The following is a 24,477-nucleotide window of genomic DNA, read 5'->3' as shown; positions in this document are numbered from 1 at the left end:
CACAGAATGGCATGAAGCCGTATGCAGTACTGCTATCAAAACCCTATTGGCATGCCAACCTATCCAAACCAATCACACTAGGCCTACTAGGGCATTTAACACTTTTAATTTATGTAATTCTTTGAAATTGAAATTTTATGGCTACTATTCATTTCATTAGTCAACTAAAATGTTGACTTCTTCATAGACAATAGGTATATTGGTTCTAATATCATCAACATACCACATTTTGCATTCTAAAGTTGTTGGCATTGGTTGTCAATTCCATTTCAAAGCTTAGGGTTGGTTATTTAAAATTTTCAGATTTCAAGTACTTGGTTTACTGTTCCATTGGTAAATTTTTCAGCAAGAATTTGGCAATATTGTCTTTAATTCACTTTTTAAATCACTCCATTTGGAGTTTTCTAGCTCAAGATATGCCACTTTGAGCAAGGCTGGCCGGATTGGCGTCTACCCAGAAATTCTGGGCAGAATACCATTTTGCAAGATTTGGTAGCTCAACTTTGGCTAATAATTTCATTTGGTTAAGCCCAGAATTAGAGTTTGTGTTCAACATAAAAGTTGTTCTAAATTGTCTAAGATTTTCATTGATATAAATTTCAGGTCAATTGGACCTTTCTACACTGAGTTATGACCAAATTAATTAACACTATTCATTTGGTCATTTTGCCCAGGCAGAATGTGTGTTACTCAGATTTGGTCAATTTTTAGGGCATCCTAAGTTTGTTTTCTGGACAGGTTTCCTTCATCAAAGTTGTGCCATTATGTGTCTAATTTCGTGTCCAATACGCCTTGCACCAATTGAACCTACACAATTTAAGTTAAAGCTATCCAAACTTGCTGGACTCACATCTAGACCTGCAAGGCACATTGGACAACATGCCTAACCTCCATTCCCTTGGCACCATTCACTCAATTTCCTACTCAAACATGACCAAATGGTCACTAATTGACCATTACAACTTCTTTTCATCAATACATAAACAAAATCTCAAATTTGTGCCCAAACCCGAACTCTACCATTTCAATTCATGCATTAACTTACATTTCATTGTCCTAATCATGAAATTAGTGTTAAGGGCAGCTATGAAGCCATTTTTAATTCAAAGGAGTTCATCAAACCCTAACCCATCTATGGCGGCCAAAATCATGGGATATATATATATATATATATATATATATATATATATATATATATATATATATATATATATACACATAATTTTCATTTGTTTTCTTAATAATTCAACTTAAATCATGTTCTTAAACAAGAAATTAATAAGAAAGATGAAATATTAGGCACTAACCTCTTTTGAGAGCTAACTTGAGCTTATAAATCTCCTTAATTTCTTCTTCTAATTGCTGCCTAGAGATGGTTTAAGGTGTGAGGAGGAGCTTTTGTGAAGAAAGCTTATAATTTTTTGGTGATTTTTCAAGCAATTTCTATTGAAAAGTTTGGAATAACAATGGTGAAAGGACGGCTAGAGAAGGAGATGAATGGCAGAATTTGTTTTTCACTTTTAACTCATTTCCTCTCATTTTAAGTAGTGTATGATGACTTGTCAAAATTTGATTGAGTAGAAACATTTTAATTGCTTCATGCTTATGTCATTATTTGATTTTAATTTCATTTTCTTTTCTTTTCTTTTCAACTCATTTTTAATTAAATTTTTAGCAATATTTATTCACATTTTATGTCATAATAATTATTTACTTAATTGGACAAGTTGGCCAAAAATATTCTCTGAAGACGAAATGACCAAAATGCCCTTCGTTTGGCTTATTGAGCCAAAATCATCTATACCGATTTAAAAATTTTTCTAAACCTTTTCTTGGCATTCTAATGCCATAGAAACCTCAATGACTCTTCTCTGGAGTCCCAAAATTTATTTTATGAATTTTCTCCTGGGTTTAGGGCTCCTAGCTATGAGGATCGCAACTTCCCACTAGGTTACCCATCGCTAGGGAACCGGATCATTTAACTTGGTTGTATTTTATTTCTAAAATTTTTCCTAAATTTTTATTATTAGTATTTGAATTATTTATGACTCCTCACTCTAGTCTAAATATTTTTCTAAACGTTCTAGCTGTCCAAACCAACACCAGTCACCGAAACAGTAGAATGTACGGAATTGCTACAGTGAGGATGTTACAGCGGGCATAAAGCCATGAATACAGGTATAAAGCCTTACGCAGTACTGCTAAAACAATACTCTTTTGGCATGCCAATCTATTCAATCTGACACACGTGTCTAGGCAATACATGGGCATATAGTACCATTAAATGTTAATATATTGTTTTTTTTTACTTCATTATTTCATGAAAAATTCCAATTATAATTTATAGCATTTCAATTCTATTCCTACCAGAAGTATAAATTTTTAAAATACATGTCTACATAAATTTTACCTTCATCATAATTCATATATTTATTCATTATATCATTTGTGTTTATCACATTTCACAATAATGGTTGTCATATACCATTGTACTCAAAATACTTTTCCTTTCTACAATAATGAGAACTAATGTCTCATTCATATATTAACATAATTTATTCATTCATTACACTATTTAGATATAAATTATCAAGTAATCCATGAACATTTCATGAATATCATCCTCACTATCTATTTATCATTTAGCTAATTTATTACACCAATTTACAGGTTCCTAGGTTCAAGCATTTTCATTTATATATACCTAGATTCAAGTATTTTCATTTATATACATAAAAAAAACCTACGTCTCAAATATTATTTGTATATCCTTTATACCTTTAATATTTCATTTATAGTCATTTATGAATCACATTTCAAATTAAATTAACAATATCCCCTAAGTTCTACTTGTGATGAGAATAGAACCCTCATCTACACATTTATATAATTTAAACATTCATTAAATCATTTAAGTAGGGTACCTTTCACTCCATCAATTTTGGCTGTTACTATTCACTTAGCCATTTCTACACAAAAGTTGTCTTTTTAATTCATAATAGATTTGTTAAGCCTAAGTTCACCAAGATACCACATTTTGCATTTTATTTTTGTTGGCATTGATTTCCAATACCATTTCAAACTTATTTTATGTTATTTAAAATTTTCAGATTTCATACCTTAAGTATACTATTCCATTGGTCATTGTTATAGTAGAAATTTGATAAAGTTCTCTTCATCAAAGTTGTTCCTTTATGTGTCTTCTTTAAGTTGCCTTTTGAATCACTCCATTTGGAGTTTTGTAGCTCAAGTTATGATCAATTTACCATAACTGGCTGGATTGGTCCTTACCTAGATTTTCTGGGCAAATTTGGTTCTGCCAGATTTGGTGTCCTAAGTTGGACTAGCAATTTCAATTGGTTAGGTTCAGAATTTGAGTTTGTGTTCTTCATGAAAGTTGTTCGAAATTGTCTAATATTTTCATTAATATAAAATTCAAGTCATTTGGATATTTCTACACTGAGTTATGGTCAAATGAACAAACATTGTTCATTTGGTCAATTTTCCAGGGTAGTATGTATGTTACCCGGATTAGGTCAATTTTTAGGCCATTCTATTGTGGTTTTCTGGGCATGGTTTCTTCATCAAAGTTGTGCCATTATGTGTCTAGTTTCATGTCCAATTGCCCTTGCACCAATTGAACCTACACATCTCAAGTTATAGCTGCCCAAACTTGCTGGACTCACATCCAGCCTTGCAGGTCCTATGAGGCAGCATACCCAACCTTAAATCCAAAGCCACAATTCACTTCAATTCCTCATCAAACATAGCCAAATGGTCACTAATTAACCATTAGGACTTCCATTCACCAACACATGAGCAACACCCTAAGTTTGCTCCAAACCCTAACTCCAAAATTCCAATTTACTCAAACATCATACTATCAAATGTTCTAATCATCAATTTCATGTTCAATTGCATCAATTCACAACTATAATTCACTTAAATCATTGAAACTCTAAAGTACCCTAGGCTGCCAAAATTGAGGATTTTTCATACATACATAATTTGTTTTCTTTCTTCCAAAACTAACACTCAATTCATAATCTACACAAGATAAACTCATGGATTTATGGAAGAAGTAGCACTAACCTTGACTTAGCCAATTCCCAAGGCTTGAAAACTCCACTTTTTCTCTTCCTTTTTTCTGTGTAAGTCTTGCTCTAGGTGTGAGGAGAAGTTTTTGTGAAGGGAAGCTAGGGTTTTGAGGTGGTTTGGTGGGTGGAAATCAAGCTCACTCAAAGCTTTAATGGAGGTCTCTCTCTCTCTTTCTTTCTATCTTCTCTTGGTTCGGCTGAATGAAGGAGATGGCTGCTGGAATTGATTCATTTTTTATCTCATTTTTATCCCTTTTAATTTGCTTGTCAAATGGTGATTGGGTGGAGCTTTTTAAATGACATCATGTGATGTCAAAATTCCAATTTTCTTTATTTTTCTTTTCTTTTCTTTTCTACTCATTTCCAATTAAATTTTTAGCAATATCTATTTATATTTTATTTCATAATAATTATTTACTTAACTAGACAAGTTGGCCAAAAATCATCTCTGAAGACGAAATGACCAAAATGCCCTCTGTTTGGCTTATTGAGCCAAAATCGTCTGTACCGATCTAAAATTTTTTCTAAGCATTTTCTTGGCATTTTAATGCCACCAAAACCTCAATGCCTCTTCTCTGGAGTCCCAAAAATTATTTCATGGAATTTTCCTCGGGTTTAGGGCTACTAGCTGTGAAGACAGCAACTTCCTATTAGGGTCACCCGTCACTAGGGCACCGGCTCATTTAACTTCATTGTATTTTATTTCTTAAATTTTTCTAAATTGTTCTTTAATTTTTCTTACCATTATTTGGTCTATTTATGACTCCTCACTATAGTTTACATATAGTTCTAGACATTCTAACTATTCGGACAAACATTGGCCACCGGAACAGTCGAATGCACGGACTAGCTAAAGTGAGGGTGTTACAATTCTTCCCCTCTAACAAAAATTTCGTTCTCGAAATTTACCGGGTGTAGGTATCTGAGATAATTCCTATACCTTTTTATTGCTCCCTCTGTCTACTCCTTTTATATATATATATGGTATTATTTAGTCTTTTCAAATCTATCATTATACACTTAGGCATATCATAAAGGAAGGATACTTTATCTCAAATTCACATTTGGGGCGTTTTGTTCCTCTCCGGCTTTGGTGACATTTGCAAGTGGTGTTACTGTTGCACCTGGTCCTTCCATGGCCTTTCTCTAGGTCCGTGGTAAATTCCTCTTAGGACAATCTTTCAGACGATGGTCTATGGCCCCACATCTATAACAAGGTCCATTCAATCCCCTACATTCACCTTTATGCCACTTGTTACAATGGCCAAATTTCTTGCTAGTCCTGGTGCACTCACTACTAGTATCTCTGGTTGACCTCTTCTGGGTATAGGCTTGGGCCTCTGTCTTCTACTCTGATCCGATGTCTGACTTAACTATTCTCTAGGTCTTTTATTACTAGACTGTCCAAAGTTCCTCTTTTGCTGATCACCGCTCCTCTTCCGTTCCTCTTCATGAACACAGTTAATATATTTCTTTCTGAACTCTATCAGAAAGAATTCCCAAGTCACCTTGGCTGGTGGCACTACCTTGGTTACAAATCCCACCACCGATATGCAGTTTCTTATAGCAGTGAAACTGCACACTCTAAACTCTGTTCTAGTGTGCAATGGAGCTGCTGCAGGACTCTTTCAGCCCTTTCTAACCAATACTCCATAGCTGAAGAATCGTCCTCCTTTCTACCATTGAAATCTACAGCTCCATAATTCCTAATTTTTCCCAAAGGTGATTTTTGTTGAGGCGGCAGTGGAATAGCCCCAATCATCTGTTGAAAGAATTCAGTCATTTGCTCAAACAAAGCCTGTTGGGGTTGTATAGGCCCCTTTGGCACTTGCACAGCAGGATCTCCCCTATTTGCCACATCACTCCCAGTTGAGATACGGCTTACTACTTCTTCCTCTACTGCCCTCTACGATTCTGAGTCCATACCTTAACCTAAAATAACCTAAGAAAACATATCTGCATTAGTGTCATCTCGACTCATATGAATACAATGTATGTTATGTACACGATCTTATTCTTTCTATCGATGCCTAGGAATGCCTAAACCATGCTCTGATACCAATAAATGTAACACCCATCACCCGTCTACAGTGTAGCCGAGCAAGGTGTGCTACATTCAGTGTCGGAGCACCCTATTTTATCTTACTTTATTCCTTTAAAAATTTTGTTCTCGTTATATTTTAATATCAATTATTTTTCTATGGAGAAACCAGCGGAGTTTCCCCCATTTCTATTACCATTTGGCGTATTTCACTATTCACCTGCTTGAAATTTCAATAACATTTTCATAATAAAATCTCATCAGTTATTTTTATAATCATCTCATCACACATTCAATTCTTGTAACTCATTTGCATACATATCCATTCATACTAAATTTATGTATCAAAATTCTCAAACTTCATAATTTACATAATTTACAAGCTAATTTCATAAATTCACAATTTACATGATGTACAAATTAATTACAATATCATAATTTACATTACAATTACAGTACTTTCTACTAAATAACTATTCTTATTTATTTTATGTCATCTTACTCATTTATTTAATTTATAATATTTTGAATTTCTAATATTCTTAACTTATTTCAATAAATTTCACTGTCCAAGTAACCTATGACAGGCTGACTAAATTGGATAATGGTCACACTGGACACCGTGGTGCCTCGGGCCGTCATACCATGGGACACGAAACGTCAACCACATATGCAGTCAGTATGGCTAAAAAGCCATGTTAACATATAATCGGGCATAAAAGCCATGAGTGTGGGCATAAAGCCATGAGTAGTACTGCTAAAATAATACCCTATTGGCATGCCAATCTATCCAATCTGACACACGTGTTTAGGCAATACATGAGCACATAGTGCCATTAAATGTTAATATTTTTTTTTTTACTTCATTATTTCATGACAAATTCCAATTATAATTTATAACATTTCTTTTTTATTCCTACTAGAAATATAAATTTTTAAAATACATTTCTACATAAATTTTACCTTCATCATAATTCATATATTTATTCATTATATCATTTGTGTTGATCACATTTCACAATAATGGTTCTCATATACCATTGTACTCAAAATACTTTTCCTTTCTACAATAATGAAAACTAACGTCTCATTCATACATTAACATAATTCATTTATTCATTACACTATTTATGTATAAATTATCAAGTAATCCATGAACATTTCATTGATATCAACCTCACTATCTATTTATCGTTTAGCTAATTTATTACACCAATTTACAGGTGCCTAGGTTCAAGCATTTTCATTTATATGTACCTAGATTCAAGTATTTTCATTTGCATTCATAAAAGAAACCTACGTCTCAAATATTATTTTCACATCCTTTATACCTTTAATATTTCATTTATAGTCATTTATGAATCAAATTTCAAATTAAATTAACAATATCCCCTAAGTTCTACTTGTGATGAGAATAGAACCCTCATCTACACATTTATATAATTTAAACATTCATTAAATCATTTAAGTGGGGTACCTTTCACTCCATCAATTTTGGTTGTTACTATTCACTTAACCATTCCTACACAAAAGTTGACTTTTTAATTTTTAATAGATTTGTTAAGCCTAAGTTCACCAGGATACCACATTTTGCATTTTATTTTTGTTGGCATTAATTTCCAATACCATTTCAAAGCTTATTTTATGTTATTCAAAATTTTCAGATTTCATACCTTAAATTTACTGTTCCATTGGTCATTGTTACAGTAGAAATTTGATAAAATTCTATTCATCAAAGTTGTTCCTTTATGTGTCTTCTTTAATTTCCTTTTTGAATCACTCCATTTGGAGTTTTGTAGCTTAAGTTATGATTAATTTACCATAATTGGCCGGATTGGTCCTTACCCAGATTTTCTGGGCAAATTTGGTTCTGCCACATTTGGTGTCCTAACTTAGACTAGCAATTTCAATTGGTTAGGTTTAGAATTTGAGTTTGTGTTCTTCATGAAAGCTGTTCTAAATTGTTTAATCTTTCCATTGTTATAAAATTCAGGTCATTTGGATATTTCTACACTGATTTATGGCCAAATGAACAAACACTGTTCATTTCATCAATTTTCCAGGGTAGTATGTATGTTACCCGGATTAGGTCAATTTTGAGGCCACTCTATTGTGGTTTTCTGGGTATGGTTTCTCCATCAAAGTTGTGTCACACCCTACCCCTCTGTAAGGCATAACATGATCCCGTAGTATACCTAATGACCAACTCCGTCTACTGATAACCCATTAAATACACTACAAGGGATTTTAAAAACTTTTCTTCTTTTATAGTGGTGAGCACTATTTACAGGTGTTAAAAACCTTTTTGAACTGAAGTGATAGAACTAACACATTTGAATTATTTGGAATTTCTATAAAAATTTAGGCAGAGTGCCGTCTGTATTTTGGATAAAACAGTTCTTCAGAAAACCTGTAAAAAAAAACACTTCAATATTTTCCAAGTCTCAACTCCAACATTTTTGTCAACACAACATGTTTCACAACTCAAATCCACAATGATTGTTCAAAGACTGAGATAAAAGAAATATAATACAATTTTTACAAGCCAAAATAACTCATAATTATTTTACAACTTCAATGTACAATTTTTATTTACAACTGCTCAAAACCAACAACAATATGTACATACAGTGAACATACATTACATTACAAAATGCAAAATATTGATATACTCATTATACCCGGTAGTCTCTCGCTGGAGGTACAAGCAGCCTAGTCTGCTGCCATGTCTGTCTATCTACCTGCGATAGCAATAAAAAGCTATCGCTGAGACAACGTCTCAGTGGTGCACAACATTAACCAAATACAATTTAAATCACAATTCATAAGTCATGTAAATAGTGGATACTTAAAACCATAGTTAATTTTAAGACAATAATTATCAACCAGAATTTAAACTCCATTTCTCAATATCACAATAAATTTCAATAAGTCAGATCATGGTTGAATTCAAAAGACAGTATATGTCAATAAGAGTTTAAATTCATTTCACAATCTCACAATACATATCAATAAATCACACACAGCTTTAATCATGTTCCCAAGTTCAATTCATCCCAAAAGCCGATGGCTAATGAGGTATTCAATTCATCCCAAAAGTCAATGACTAATGAGGAATAACATAGCTAGCTAGCAAAAATATGAGTACTCATTCTATTCGTCCTCAACAGGCACACACCTCAACACTTCAGCCAGAGAGGGAATTCAATTCATCCCACTAGACAAGCTAGCGAGGAATACAATCAATATACATGATAGCTGTGGTTTCAAACCATTTACAGTGCTTTTCAATCAATAAGTATCCATCAAATATCATTCAAACAATTTTTCACAGTTTCACAATTTAAAACAATAATATACAACTATTCAAAATTTATTTCAATTGAAAATAATTCAAAAGAAATAGCTGCTGTGCACAAACACAATTTAAAACAATAACATACAATAAATCATATGAAATATTATTCAGAGCAAAATCAGTTGAAAACTAGTTGTGCACAAACCTCTGATAATTGTCTCTCGGTCTGGACTCAGTGTTTCCTTCCCTTTTCCTGAGTCTTTGGTAACTGAGAAACACAATTTGAAGTGTTTCAGTACTAAATTAAACTGTCTCTAACGATAATGTTCGATAAGTAATTCACTGAAGGCTATTATTTGCTCAATCACCTAATATCCCGACCCTCGATGCGTTTTAGGTAAATTAGGTTTTAGTGTCATTAATATGTCACATTCGATAGAGTTTTAGGGTTGGTACGTTTTACCAAACTCATTTCCTTGTTTAGTGCATTTTAATGCAACTTGCTGGATTCCGGAATACTAGTTTGACCTAGCCGGACGACCTAGTTCCCTCGGTTTTCGGGTTTCGATCAAAACTACAAACTTGTAGATCTATGTCTTATTGCACGCGGGGCAAAATTTTAGGTCAATCCGAGTTAAGTAGACCAAGTTATGGTCATTATACTATTGCTAGTCAAATGGCATCAAATTAGGTCAATTTTAGGTCAATTTGGTCAACTTTGGTTCGGCCAATTTTTGGACCCGAACTTGTGCAAGCTTTTTGACTTGCTTCTGGTCATTTCTGGGCTTTGGTGTCTTCATAAGACTTGTAGGTATGGGTCTTAACTATTCATGGTTAAAAGTTCAGGTCAATTGGACCTGTTTTGAGTGAGTTATGGCCTAAACACTAACTGCTGCCCAATTGGTCAAATTTCAGGCCTCAAATGTACTCAATCCGAATTGGTCATTTTTCATATCACCTTGCAAGCAGAATTTTGGTATGCTTTCTCAATGAAAGTTGACACATTTTGTGCCTAGTTTCACCTCCAATTGGTCTTATACCAATTGAGGTTACACATTTAAAGTTATTGACTAAAATGCATACTGCCTTTAATTACTTTGCTTATACATGTATCCATTACACATTTAATTGCTATATGTCCACTCCCCTTACAATTTCTGTTTTGGTACATTACCAAAAACCATATTCCACTTCACTTAAATGTCACTTTGGGCAGATTGCAATTATCCTCAATACACCAATTAAACTCATATTTACAAGTTCTAAGTACAATCACATATACCCTAAACATTACAAATTTTTACATACACTTACACAATCAATCTATACACATATTCATCAATTCTCAAGGTCAATATTCTGCCAATACTTTCATGAACATATACATTTATCCAAGAATCTCAAGGCTGCCGAAAACTTCCTCAACACCAAAATATCCTACAATTCATCAATTTCCATCCAAGTGCAAAAATCACCATATACCTATGAAGTAATTTACTAGGATATTAAATCACCATAACCAACATCATTTCTCATCAAATATATGCACAATATTTCATCAAATACATAACTCCATGGCTTTCCAAAATGAACATCTCAATAACTCTTCAAACCTAAAAATTTTCTTCACAAAACCAACACCCATAACATGAACACAAAGTTTAACAAAGCTATCTTCAAAAATGCTAACTTACCTTATGGTTGGAACTTGCCAAACCTTGATTAAACTTCTTAAATTTGGTATCAAGCTCTTCCTTATGATGTTTAGATAAACTTTCATGAAGAACCCTAAGTGATTGGAGTTGAAATGGAGGAGTTAAGAGAGCTCATGCAAAACGCCCATGGAGATTTTCTTTCTCTTCAATTCGGCTAGGTTGGGAAAATGGGGAAGATGAAGTTTCTGCTGGGTATAGTGGACTTACATCAGCACATTTTATTGTTTAATTAAATCATTAGTGGCCCACTCACACTAATTTAACTATATAATAAGCTTACATGTGTTATTTACACATTTTTCACTCCATTTTGGCTATTTGTATTAGGTACCCTCAATTTAATTTTTCATTTTATTTTCTAAGTGTAATATTATTTATTTTTAGTAGAAATTTAGGTCAAAAGACAATTCGGGATGTCAAATGACCATAATGCCCCTGTTCTGGTTGCATTCCCAATTTTTCGGTAACACTGGGTTTTGTCTGTTTTTCCATTTCTCACTTTTCTTTGTACTAATTATTTAATTTTTCTTTGATCATTCTAATGATATTTATTCTTCTATAAGGGTCTATTTAAGTCCTAAAAATGTTTTCCAGGGTTCCCCGCAGTCCAGGGTTAGTCAACGGTCCACGCCGTGACTTCCCGGTGCGGTCCCCCATCGCTAGGGTTCCCGGCTCGTTTAACTTGGTTACCTTTCTTGGCTATTATTTTTCCTTTGTTTTCCTTGTATTTTCTTTTCTTGTATTTCATTATTTTATGTCTCCTCACTCATAACAAAGTATGGTTCTAGGCATCCTAGTTGTCCGGACAACACTGGTCACCGGAACAGTAGAACGCACTACCGAACTTTGGGGTGTTACAATTCTCCCCCCCTTAAATAAATTTCGCATCGAAATTTTACCTGGCATTAGTCTCTGAATAGCTGTGGATGCTGTCTCCTCATATCCTCTTCACGTTCCCAAGTAGCTTCCTGGCCTGAATGATGGTTCCACAGCACTTTAACCAGGTGTATCTGTTTGTTCCTCAGCTGCTTCACCTCATATGCTAGAATTTTTATGGGTTCTTCCTCATATGAGAGGTCTGGATTTACCTCAATCTCTTTAACTGATAGTACATGAGATGGGTCAGATCTGTACCTCCTTAACATGGACACATGGAAGACACTGTGTATCCTTGCTAGCTCTGGAGGTAATACCAACCGATATGCCAAAGGACCCACTCTTTCCAGAACCTCATATGGTCCGATGAAACGAGGACTCAGTTTCCCCTTTCTGCCAAATCTCATAATCCTCTTCCAAGGAGAAACTTTGAGGAATACCTTATCACCCACTGCATATTCAATATCTCTTCTTTTCAAATCAACATAGGACTTCTGACGGTCTGATGCAGCCTTGAGTCTATCTCTAATTAATCTGATCTTTTCCTCTGTCTGCTGAACAATTTCTGGCCCAATCATCTTCCTTTCACCTACTTCATCCCAACATAAGGGAGTTCTGCACTTTCTGCCATACAAAGCTTCATATGGAGGCATCCCAATGCTTGATTGGTAGCTGTTGTTATAAGCAAACTCAATCAAAGGCAAGTGTGTATCCCAACTACCTTCAAATTCAATCACACAAGCCCGTAGCATATCCTCCAATATCTGAATAACCCTTTCGCATCGCCATCCGTCTGTGGGTGGAATGTCAGGTCTTTGAAGTTCAATCTAGTTCCTAGGGCTCTCTGAAGACTACCCTAATCTAGAAGTGAACCTAGGATCTCTCGCTGACACAATTGATACTAGCACTCCATGCAATTTTACAATCTCATATATGTACAATCCGCCAATCTTTCCGTGCTATAGTCCATCCGAATCGCAAAAAGTGAGCAGACTTGGTCAATCATCAACTATAACCCATACCGCATCATGACTACTCGTGTCCTTGGAAGTCCTCAGAACAAAATCCATAGTTATTCGCTCCCATTTCCACTGCATCGACAAAGGATGTAACAAACCAGTGGAACTTGATTTTCTCGCTTTACTTGTCGAAGTTAGGCATTTGGAAACAAATTCAGCTATATCCCTCTTCATACCCATCCACCAGTAATGCTCTTTCAGCCCTCTGTACATTTTAGTTCCACCAGGGTGCATAGCAAATGGAGACTCATGTGCTTCCTTCATAATGATTTGTCTCAATTCCACATCACTAGGAACGCACATTCTGCCCTGATGTAGCAATAAACCATCCTCTCTCACAGAGAATTCAGGTTTCTTGCCCTGCTGGACTTCTTTCAGTAGCTTCTAATACTTTTCATCACTCTGAGCAGCCATTCTGATCTGATCAATCAACACTAGCTGTACATGCCAAGCAACTACTGTCTGTCCCTCATCATCAATCTCTAAAGTGGCATGCTGTGCTTTCAACTCATGTACCATGGTCATGGGAGAAACTCTGAGACTTGCCATAGTCTTGCGACTTAAGGCGTCAGCCACCACATTTGCTTTCCCTGGCTAATAGTCTATTAAGCAATCATAATCTTTGATGAGTTCTAACCATCTCCTCTGCCTTAAATTCAATTCCTTCTGGGTGCCTAAGTACTTCAAGCTCTTGTGATCTGTGTAAATGTAGCATTTCTCTCCATACAAATAGTGTCTCCAGATCTTCAGAGCAAAAACAATAGCTGCTAACTCCAGATCATGTGTTGGGTAATTCCTCTCATGCGGTTTCAGCTGGCGTGATGCATAAGCAATGACATTCCGATCTTGCATCAGTACACAGCCTAACCCATTGTGAGAAGCATCACTATAAACTGTGTATTCTTTACCCGGAGTAGGTAAAGTGAGAACTGGAGCTTCAGTTAAACACCTCTTCAACTTATCAAAACTTTGTTGGCATTTATCAGTCCACTGAAATTTTACATCTTTCCGAAGCAGCTTGGTTAGTGGAGAAGATAACATAGAAAACCCCTTCACAAACCGACGGTAATATCCAGCTAAACCCAGAAAACTACGAATTTCTGTGATGTTCTTGGGCGGCTTCCAATTAAGGATAGCTTCTACCTTGCTGGAATCTACCTTGATCCCTTCAGCTGACACAACATGTCCCAAAAAGGAGATTTCTTTCAGCCAAAATTCACATTTCGACAATTTGGCGTATAGTTGTTTCTCCCTTAAAGTCTGCAGATAATCCATGATGTCCTCATGCTCCTCTGCATTCCTTGAATATATCAAAATGTCATCAATAAACACCACCACAAATTGATCAAGATATGGTCTAAAGATAGTGTTCATCAGATCCATGAAAGCAGATGGAGCATTTGTTAACCTGAATGGCATTACTAGAAACTCATAGTGGCCATATCGAGTTCTGAAGGCAGTTTTTGGAATACTCTGCTCTTGCACCTTCAACTGATAATAACTAGATCGCAGATCAATTTTAGAGAATATAGCTGCACCTTTCAACTGATCAAACAGATCATCAATGCGAAGAAATGGATATCTGTTCTTTATTGTCACCTTATTCAACTGTCGGTAGTCAATGCATAAGCGGAGAGTACCATCCTTCTTCTTAATAAACAACACTGGTGCTCCCCAAGGTGACACACTAGGGCGGATGAAGCCCTTTTCAAGTAATTCTTGCAACTGTATCTTCAACTCCTTCAACTCTGCTGGTGCCATTCTGTATGGCGTTATGGAGATTGGATCCGCACCAGGCATAACATTAATTTCAAACTACACTTCTCTTTCCGGAGGTAATCCTGGCAATTCATCAGGAAACACATCTGGAAAGTCATGTACAGTAGGGATGTCCTTCAATGCTGGACTCCCTACTTGGGTGTCTACCACATGTGCCAAGTAGGCTTCACACCCCTTTCTGATCATTTTTCTGGCTAGTGCAGCCGAAATGATGTTTGATGGCAATAACTATCTTTCCCCATGTATTACCACATCACTATACTAAGGAAGGCCAAAAGTGACTGTCTTCAGCCTACAGTCAATCATGGCATGATGCCTAGCTAACCAATCCATTCCCAAGATGATATCATAATCTCTGAAGGGCATTTCAATGAGATCGGACAGAAAAGTGTGTCCTTGGATCACCAAAGGACAATCTCTATACATTCTATTAACCCTGACTTCCTGTCCTAGTGGACTTGTTACTATCACCTCAAAGTCCATTTTTGTACGTGGAACAGCAATGCAATCAATGATGCTAGCACTCACATAAGAATGGGTAGAACCCGGATCAAATAACACAAACACATTTTGGTTAAAAGTTGAGAAGGTACCAGCCACAACATCAAATGTCTCGGCCTCTTCCCTCTGCCTCATTGCATAGACTCTGACCGGAGCACTGTCTTGCTCTGAATGTTTCACTGTGCCTTGGCTGCCTGCTGGGTTACCTCTACCCCTGCCTCTACCTCTGCTAGGTGGTTGTGAACTTCTAGTGATAGGGCTCTGAACTGACCCTTCTGCAGTAGTAGGAGGTGGTCCAACTCTGCGACTACTGGTGCAGTCCTTGGCAAAGTGTCCTGTGCCTCCACAATTATAACAAGCTCCAATAGCCTTATAGCATATTCCACCATGATTTTTTCCACAAGTTTCACATTGGCGGGGAGGGTAGGAACTTCTGCATCACGACCGGATAGGGGAGGTCTCTGTCCTGAATATCTTCCCCTACCAGATTTCTTGCCACCTCTGCCATGTCCCCCATAGTTCTTCCTCTTTCCAGTATGACCACTGGAACTCTGTTCTACTGACTTTCCCTCTTTCTCTGTCTTCTCTGATTTCCTTCTCTCAGGAGCAGTCTCAATCTCAATTCGTTCCAACTCTAGGGCTTGAGAAATAAGTTCAGAGAAGTTAGTGTGTTTGAAGCCGACTACTTGTACTCTGATACTGGGCTTCAAGCCAGTTTCAAACCTCTTGCATCTCTCCCTGCTGGTAGAGAGTAGACTCACTGCATAATGGCTAAGGCGGGAAAATTCCCTTTCATACTCAGCCACTAATCTGCCCCCCTATTTCAGACTTAGGAACTCTTGCAGCTTCTGGTCTACATAAGCATCAGGGACATATTTCTGTCTAAATTCCCTGAGAAAGTCATTCCAGTCAAGACTGCAGTTCTACTGCATCGTGGGAATGGTTTTCCAACAATCATAAGCATCCCCCTGTAACAAAGACACTGAGTATTCAAATCTGAGCTCCTCTGTGCAATGCAGTTTCTTGAATACCCTATCCATCCTCTCTAACCACTGTTCAGCTTCTAGAGGATCTACTGTCCCTTTGAACTCTGTAGCCCCATATTTCATCAATTTATCATACTGCCTAGTAGGAGACAGTGGTTGTACCACTGGTGTCTTTATTGGGACATGAGTAGGTACATTACCAGCCATTTGTTGGAACATTGCACCATCTCACGAGCAACCGAGTAGGAAATCATGCGATCAGAGGGGCTGGTGAACCACTAACATTATGTAGGCCAGGGCATCCTCGCACCTCAGCCTCAATAGATTGATCGACTGAACGATCACCCTCTTCCATAGTCAAAGTGAGGATTTTAGATCTCCTGAACAAATAACACAAGGAGATTTCCTCCCGTTAGTGCATATTTATAATGTAATGTACTGTATGTATCAAACAATGATATTGAGCAGTTGTACTATGAAGAAAGAATATTTAAATAATATGTGAAAATAGAATTTAAAAACTTTGCTCTGATACCACCAAAACATGTCACACCCTACCCCTCTGTAAGGCATAACATGATCCCGTAGTATACCTAATGAATTACCAACTCCGCTTCATCGATAACCCATTAAATACACTACAAGGGATTTTAAAAACTTTTTTTACTTCTTTTACAGTGGTGAGCACTATTTACAGGTGTTAAAAACCTTTTTGAACTGAAGTGATAGAACTAACACATTTGAATTATTTAGAATTTTTATAAAAATTTTGGCAGAGTGCCGTCTGTATTTTGGATAAAACAGTTCTTCAGAAAACCTGTAAAAAAAAAACACTTCAATATTTTCCAAGTCTCAACTCCAACATTTTTGTCAACACAACATGTTTCACAACTCAAATCCACAATGATTGTTCAAAGACTGAGATAAAAGAAATATAATACAATTTTTACAAGCCAAAATAACTCATAATTATTTTACAACTTCAATGTACAATTTTTATTTACAACTGCTCAAAACCAACAACAATATGTACATACAGTGAACATACATTACATTACAAAATACAAAATATTAGTTTACTCATTATACCCGGTAGTCTCTCGCTGGAGGTACTAGCAGCCTAGTCTGCTGCCCTGTCTGTCTGTACCGCGATAAAGAATAAAGCTATCGCTGAGACAATGTCTCAGTGGTGCACAACATTAACCAAATACAATTTAAATCACAATTCATAAGTAATGTAAATAGTGGATACTTAAAACCATAGTTAATTTCAAGACAATAATTATCAACCAGAATTTAAACTCCATTTCTCAATATCACAATAAATTTCAATAAGTCAGATCATGGTTGAATTCAAAAAAGATATATGTCAATAAGAGTTTAAATTCATTTCACAATCTCACAATACATATCAATAAATCACACACAGCTTTAATCATGTTCCCAAGTTCAATTCATCCCAAAAGCCGATGGCTAATGAGGTATTCAATTCATCCCAAAAGTCAATGACTAATGAGGAATAACATAGCTAGCTAGCAAAAATATGAATACTCATTCTATTCGTCCTCAACAGGCACACACCTCAACACTTCAGCCAGAGAGGGAATTCAATTCATCCCACTAGACAAGCTAGCGAGGAATACAATCAATATACATGATAGCTGTGGTTTCAAACCATTTACAGTGCTTTTCAATCAATAAGTATCCATCAAATATCATTCAAACAATTTTTCACAGTTTTACAATTTAAAACAATAATATACAAATATTCAAAATTTATTTCAATTGAAAATAATTCAAAAGAAATAGCTGTTGTGCACAAACACAATTTAAAACAATAACATACAATAAATCATATGAAATATTATTCAGAGCAAAATCAGTTGAAAACTAGTTGTGCACAAACCTCTGATAACTGTCTCTCGGTCTGGACTCAGTGTTTCCTTCCCTTTTCCTGAGTCTTTGGTAACTGAGAAACACAATTTGAAGTGTTTCAGTACTAAATTAAACTGTCTCTAACGATAATGTTCGATAAGTAATTCACTGAAGGCTATTATTTGCTCAATCACCTAATATCCCGACCCTCGATGCGTTTTAGGTAAATTAGGTTTTAGTGTCATTAATATGTCACATTCGATAGGGTTTTAGGGTTGGTGCGTTTTACCAAACTCATTTCCTTGTTTAGTGCATTTTAATGCAACTTGCTGGATTCCGGAATACTAGTTTGACCTAGCCGGACGACCTAGTTCCCTTTGTTTTCGGGTTTCGATCAAAACTACAAACTTGTAGATCTATGTCTTATTGCACGCGGGGCAAAATTTTAGGTCAATCCGAGTTAAGTAGACCAAGTTATGGTCATTATACTATTGCTGGTCAAATGGCATCAAATTTGGTCAATTTTAGGTCAATTTGGTCAACTTTGGTTCGGCCAGTTTTTGGACCCGAACTTGTGCAAGCTTTTTGACTTGCTTCTGGTCATTTCTGAGCTTTGGTGTCTTCATAAGACTTGTAGGTATGGGTCTTAACTATTCATGGTTAAAAGTTTAGGTCAATTGGACCTGTTTTGAGTGAGTTATGGCCTAAACACTAACTGCTGCCCAATTGGTCAAATTTCAGGCCTCAAATGTACTCAATCCGAATTGGTCATTTTTCATATCACCTTGCAAGCAGAATTTTGGTATGCTTTCTCAATGAAAGTTGGCACATTTTGTGCCTAGTTTCACCTCCAATTGGTCTTATACCAATTGAGGTTACACATTTAAAGTTATTGACTAAAATGCATACTGCCTTTAATTACTTTGCTTATACATGTATCCATTACACATTTAATTGCTATATGTCCACTCCCCTTAAAATTTCTGTTTTGGTACATTACCAAAAACCATATTCCACTTCACTTAAATGTCACTTTGGGCAGATTGCAATTATCCTCAATACACCAATTAAACTCACATTTACAAGTTCTAAGTACAATCACATATACCCTAAACATTACAAATTTTTACATACACTTACACAATCAATCTATACACATATCCATCAATTCTTAAGGTCAATATTCTACTAATACTTTCATGAACATATACATTTATCCAAGAATCTCAAGGCTGCCAAAAACTTCCTCAACACCAAAATATCCTACAATTCATCAATTTCCATCCAATTGCAAAAATCACCATATACATATGAAGTAATTTACTAGGATATTAAATCACCATAACCAACATCATTTCTCATCAAATATATGCACAATATTTCATCAAATACATAACTCCATGGCTTTCCAAAATGAACATCTCAATAACTCTTCAAACCTAAAAATTTTCTTCACAAAACCAACACCCATAACATGAACACAAAGTTTAACAAAGCTATCTTCAAAAATGCTAACTTACCTTATGGTTGGAACTTGCCAAACCTTGATTAAACTTCTTAAATTTGGTATCAAGCTCTTCCTTATGATGTGTAGACAAACTTTCATGAGGAACCCTAAGTGATTGGAGTTGAAATGGAGGAGTTAAGAGAGCACATGCAAAACGCCCATGGAGATTTTCTTTCTCTTCAATTCGGCTAGGTTGGGAAAATGGGGAAGATGAAGTTTCTGCTGGGTATAGTGGACTTACATCAGCACATTTTATTGTTTAATTAAATCATTAGTGGCCCACTCACACTAATTTAACTATATAATAAGCTTACATGTGTTATTTACACATTTTTCACTCTATTTTGGCTATTTGTATTAGGTACCCTCAATTTAATTTTTCATTTTATTTTCTAAGTGTAATATTATTTATTTTTAGTAGAAATTTTGGTCAAAAGACAATTCGGGATGTCAAATGACCATAATGCCCCTGTTCGGGTTGCATTCCCGATTTTTCGGTAACACCGGGTTTTGTCTATTTTTCGATTTCTCACTTTTCTTTTTACTAATTATTTAATTTTTCTTTGATCATTCTAATGATATTTATTCTTCTATAAGGGTCTATTTAAGTCCTAAAAATGTTTTCCAGGGTTCCCCGCAGTCCAGGGTTAGTCAACGGTCCACGCCGTGACTTCCTGTCAAGGCCCCCATCGCTAGGGTTCCCGGCTCGTTTAACTTGGTTACCTTTCTTTGCTATTATTTTTCCTTTATTTTTCTTGTATTTTCTTTTCTTGTATTTCATTATTTTATGTCTCCTCACTCATAACGAAGTATGGTTCTAGGCATCCTAGCTGTCCGGGCAACACTGGTCACCGAAACAGTAGAACGCACTACCGAACTTTGGGGTGTTACAAGTTGTGCCATTATGTATCTAGTTTCATGTCCAATTGGCCTTGCACCAATTGAACCTACACCCCTCATGTTATAGCTGCCCAAACTTGCTGGACTCACATCCAGCCCTGCAGGTCCTATGAGGCAGCATATCCAACCTCAAATCCAAAGCCACAATTCACTTCAATTCCTCTTCAAACACAGCCAAATGGTCACTAATTGATCATTAGGACTTCCATTCACCAACACATGAGCAACACCCTAAGTTTGCTCCAAACCCTAACTCCAAAATTCCAATTTACTCAAACATCATGCTATCAAATGTTCTAATCATCAATTTCATGTTCAATTGCATCAATTCACAACTATAATTCACTTGAATCATTGAAACTCTAAAGTACTCCAGGCTGCCAAAATTGAGGGTTTTTCATACCTACATAATTTGTTTTCTTTCTTCCAAAACTAACATTCAATTCATAATCTACGCAAGGTAAACTCATGGATTTATGGAAGAAGTAGCACTAACCTTGACTTAGCCAATTCCCAAGGCTTGAAAACTCCACTTTTTCTCTTCCTTTTTGCTGTACAAGTCTTGCTCTAGGTGTGAGGAGAAGTTTTTGTGAAGGGAAGCTAGGGTTTTGAGGTGGTCTGGTGGGTGGAAATCAAGCTCACTCAAAGCGTTAATGGAGGTCTCTCTCTCTCTTTCTTTCTCTCTTCTCTTGGTTTGCCTGAATGAAGGAGATGGCTGCTGGAATTGTTTCGTTTTTATCTCATTTTTATCTCATTTTTATCCCTTTTAATTTGCTTGTCAAATGGTGATTGGGTGGAGCTTTTTAAATGACATCATGTGATGTCAAAATTCCAATTTTCTTCATTTTTCTTTTCTTTTGTTTTCTACTCATTTCCAATTAAATTTTTAGAAATATTTATTTATATTTTATGTCATAATAATTATTTACTCAACTGGACAAGTTGGCAAAAAATCATATCTGAATACGAAATGACCAAAATGCCCTCCGTTTGGCTTATTGAGCCAAAATCGTCTGTACCGATCTAAAAATTTTTCTAAGAATTTTATTGGCATTCTAATGCCATCGAAACCTCAATGCCTCTTCTCTGGAGTTCCAAAAATTATTTCATGGAATTTCCCTCGGGTTTAGGGCTACTAGCTGTGAAGACAGCAACTTCCCGTTATGGTCACCCATCACCGGGGCACCAGCTCATTTAACTTCGTTGTATTTTATTTCTTAAATTTTTCTAAAATTTTCCTTAATTTTTCTTACCATTATTTGGTCTATTCATGACTCCTCACTCTAGTTTACATATAGTTCCAGACATTCTAGCTGTCCGGACAAACATTGGTCACCGAAATAGTCGAATGCACGGACTAGCTAAAGTGAGGGTGTTATAATATTCCTGTGACACCCCTTACTCGTCTCCAGCATAGTCGAGCAAGATATGCCACACAGTGTACTGGAACACCATATTTTATCTCAATTATTTTTATCTTTCCTTTATTTATTTCTTCATGGTTATGAAGTGCAATTTGTGAAATTTAACTCATTTAAGTCATTTATTGAAATTTTAAATTCATTTGAGGTTCCGAATCCGGCAGAGTACCGGCTAAACATGGAGAAAACAGTTCTTCGGAACCTGTGAAAAACACTTCCAATGCATTTCAATTATTCTCAAACTCCATTATATCAACAAAATCTCAATATTTCTAAAAAATTCTTCTATTTGTCATTCATTCATTTCACATGATAATCACATACAAATCATAAATAAATACTCAATTTTCATTTATAAACACAAATTACAAATATTTGCATTAATACCAAAATATATTACATGAGTTTCAACTATACATGAGAAAATAAAAGTTTAATTACAAAATATAAACAATACAAAATACCAAAATGGGACCGAGTGTCCTACCAATGTACTGAAGTCTGTGAGGTGACACGGATACTATGCAGAACTGTGAACGGCCTTACCCAGTCTGTGGTCTACTGGGCTCTCTGTCAGTTTTTCCAGAACCTACGCATGGCAAAAAGTAATGCGCTAAGCAATGATGCTTAGTGGTGCCAATAATAAAATAAAAAGAACTAAAGGAAAATAAATATGCAGTGTATGGGTTAATTTCTCATACAGATAAATTATCGATAATTATTTGTAGTATTATTTATTTGGTACTTGTTATATCCATTATTTCATTAAATTTATCAACTTGCATTTTTGTTTGCTCAAGTAACCTATACTGAATGACTAAACTAGATATACGGGTAAACTGACACTGGGTACCAATTACCTCGGGCTGTCACACCATCGATCACAATGTGTCTCCCAGTGTGCAACAGAACAGCTGATAAGCTATAATAAACATTAGGCACAAGGCCAAGTAACATCATAATATCAGAATGGCTAAAAGCCATAAAATCACAGAATGGCATAATGCCATGTGCAATACTACTAACTAAACCCTATTGGCATGCCAACCTATCCAAAGCAATTTTACTAGGTGTACTAGGGCACATTACAAAGTTATTGATTGAATTTTCATGTTTCACATGTAAGGTTACTATTCATTTTACTATTTAGGTCAAATTATTGACTTTTCAATGCATAATAGTTACATGAGTCCTAATCACATAAATTTACCACATTTTGGTTTCGAAAAGTGTTGGTATTAGTTGCCAATCCATACTTCTAACCAATGGAGAATAAATCAAAATTTTAGTTTTTGGGTGTTAAAGTTCACTGTTCCATTAGGCCATTCTATAGTGAGAATTTAGCCAAGTGTTCTTAATCAAAGTTGTTCTTTATTGTGTCTAGTTATATTTTACTTTTTTAATCACTCCATTTGGAGTTTTCTAGCTCAAGATATGCCATTTTATGCAAGGCTGGCTGGATTGGTATCTACCCATAAATTCTGGGCAGAATACCATTCTGGCAGATTTGATAGTTCAATTTTAGCCAATAATTTCATTTCGTTAAATCCAGAATTAGAGTTTGTGTTCAACATAAAAGTTGTTCTAAATTGTCTAAGCTTTTCATTGATATAAATTTCTAGTCAATTGGACCTTTCTACACTGAGTTATGACCAAATGAATGAACACTATTCATTTGGTCATTTTGCCCAAGCAGAATGTAAGTTACCCGGATTTGGCCAATTTTTAGGGCATCCTAAGTTTACTTTCTGGACAGGATTCCTTTATCAAAGTTGTGCCATTATGTGTCTAATTTCATGTTCAATTGGCCTTGCACCAATTGAACCTACACAACCCAAGTTGTAGCTGCCTAAACATGTTGGACTCACATCTAGACCTGCAGGGCACTCAAGGCAGCACCTCTAACCTCAATTCCCATGGCACAATTCACTTCAATTCCTACTCAAACATAACTAAATGGTCACTAATTGACCATTAAAATTTCCTTTCACCAATACATGAGCATAACCCTAGGTTTTTCCCAAACCCTAACTCCAACAATTTCAATTCTCTATATACATACAATCCATGAATTAAAACACCAAAATCATGTTCAATGGTAGCCATACATAACTATTATGTAATCAAATTGGCACTAACCTTGTTGGAGATAACTCCCAAGCTTGCAAAACCTTCCTTTTCCTTCTTATTTTTGCTAGCTAGAGATAGTTTAAGGTGTGAGGGAAAATTTTAGTGAAAAGAGTGAGGGATTTTGAGGTAAAAGGGAGTGGGATATAAAGCTTGATAAAGCTTTAATGGAGGAAAGGGTTAGAGATGGGTTTCAGCTGGGTATGGAAGCAAGAAGAAGCAGATGGTTCTTTTTTTTTTCCTCATTTTCCTCTCTTTTAATTAGGTTTAAGTATGTTTGTTGAAGTGTGATTGGTGGAGGGATTTTAATTGACATCATATGATGTCAAAAGTCC

The sequence above is a fragment of the Hevea brasiliensis genome, chromosome 8 (genome assembly GCF_030052815.1).
Source record: "Hevea brasiliensis isolate MT/VB/25A 57/8 chromosome 8, ASM3005281v1, whole genome shotgun sequence".
Classification (NCBI taxonomy): domain Eukaryota; kingdom Viridiplantae; phylum Streptophyta; class Magnoliopsida; order Malpighiales; family Euphorbiaceae; genus Hevea; species Hevea brasiliensis.
The sequence above is the reverse complement of the archived record's forward strand: the minus strand, read 5'-3'. Positions refer to the sequence as shown.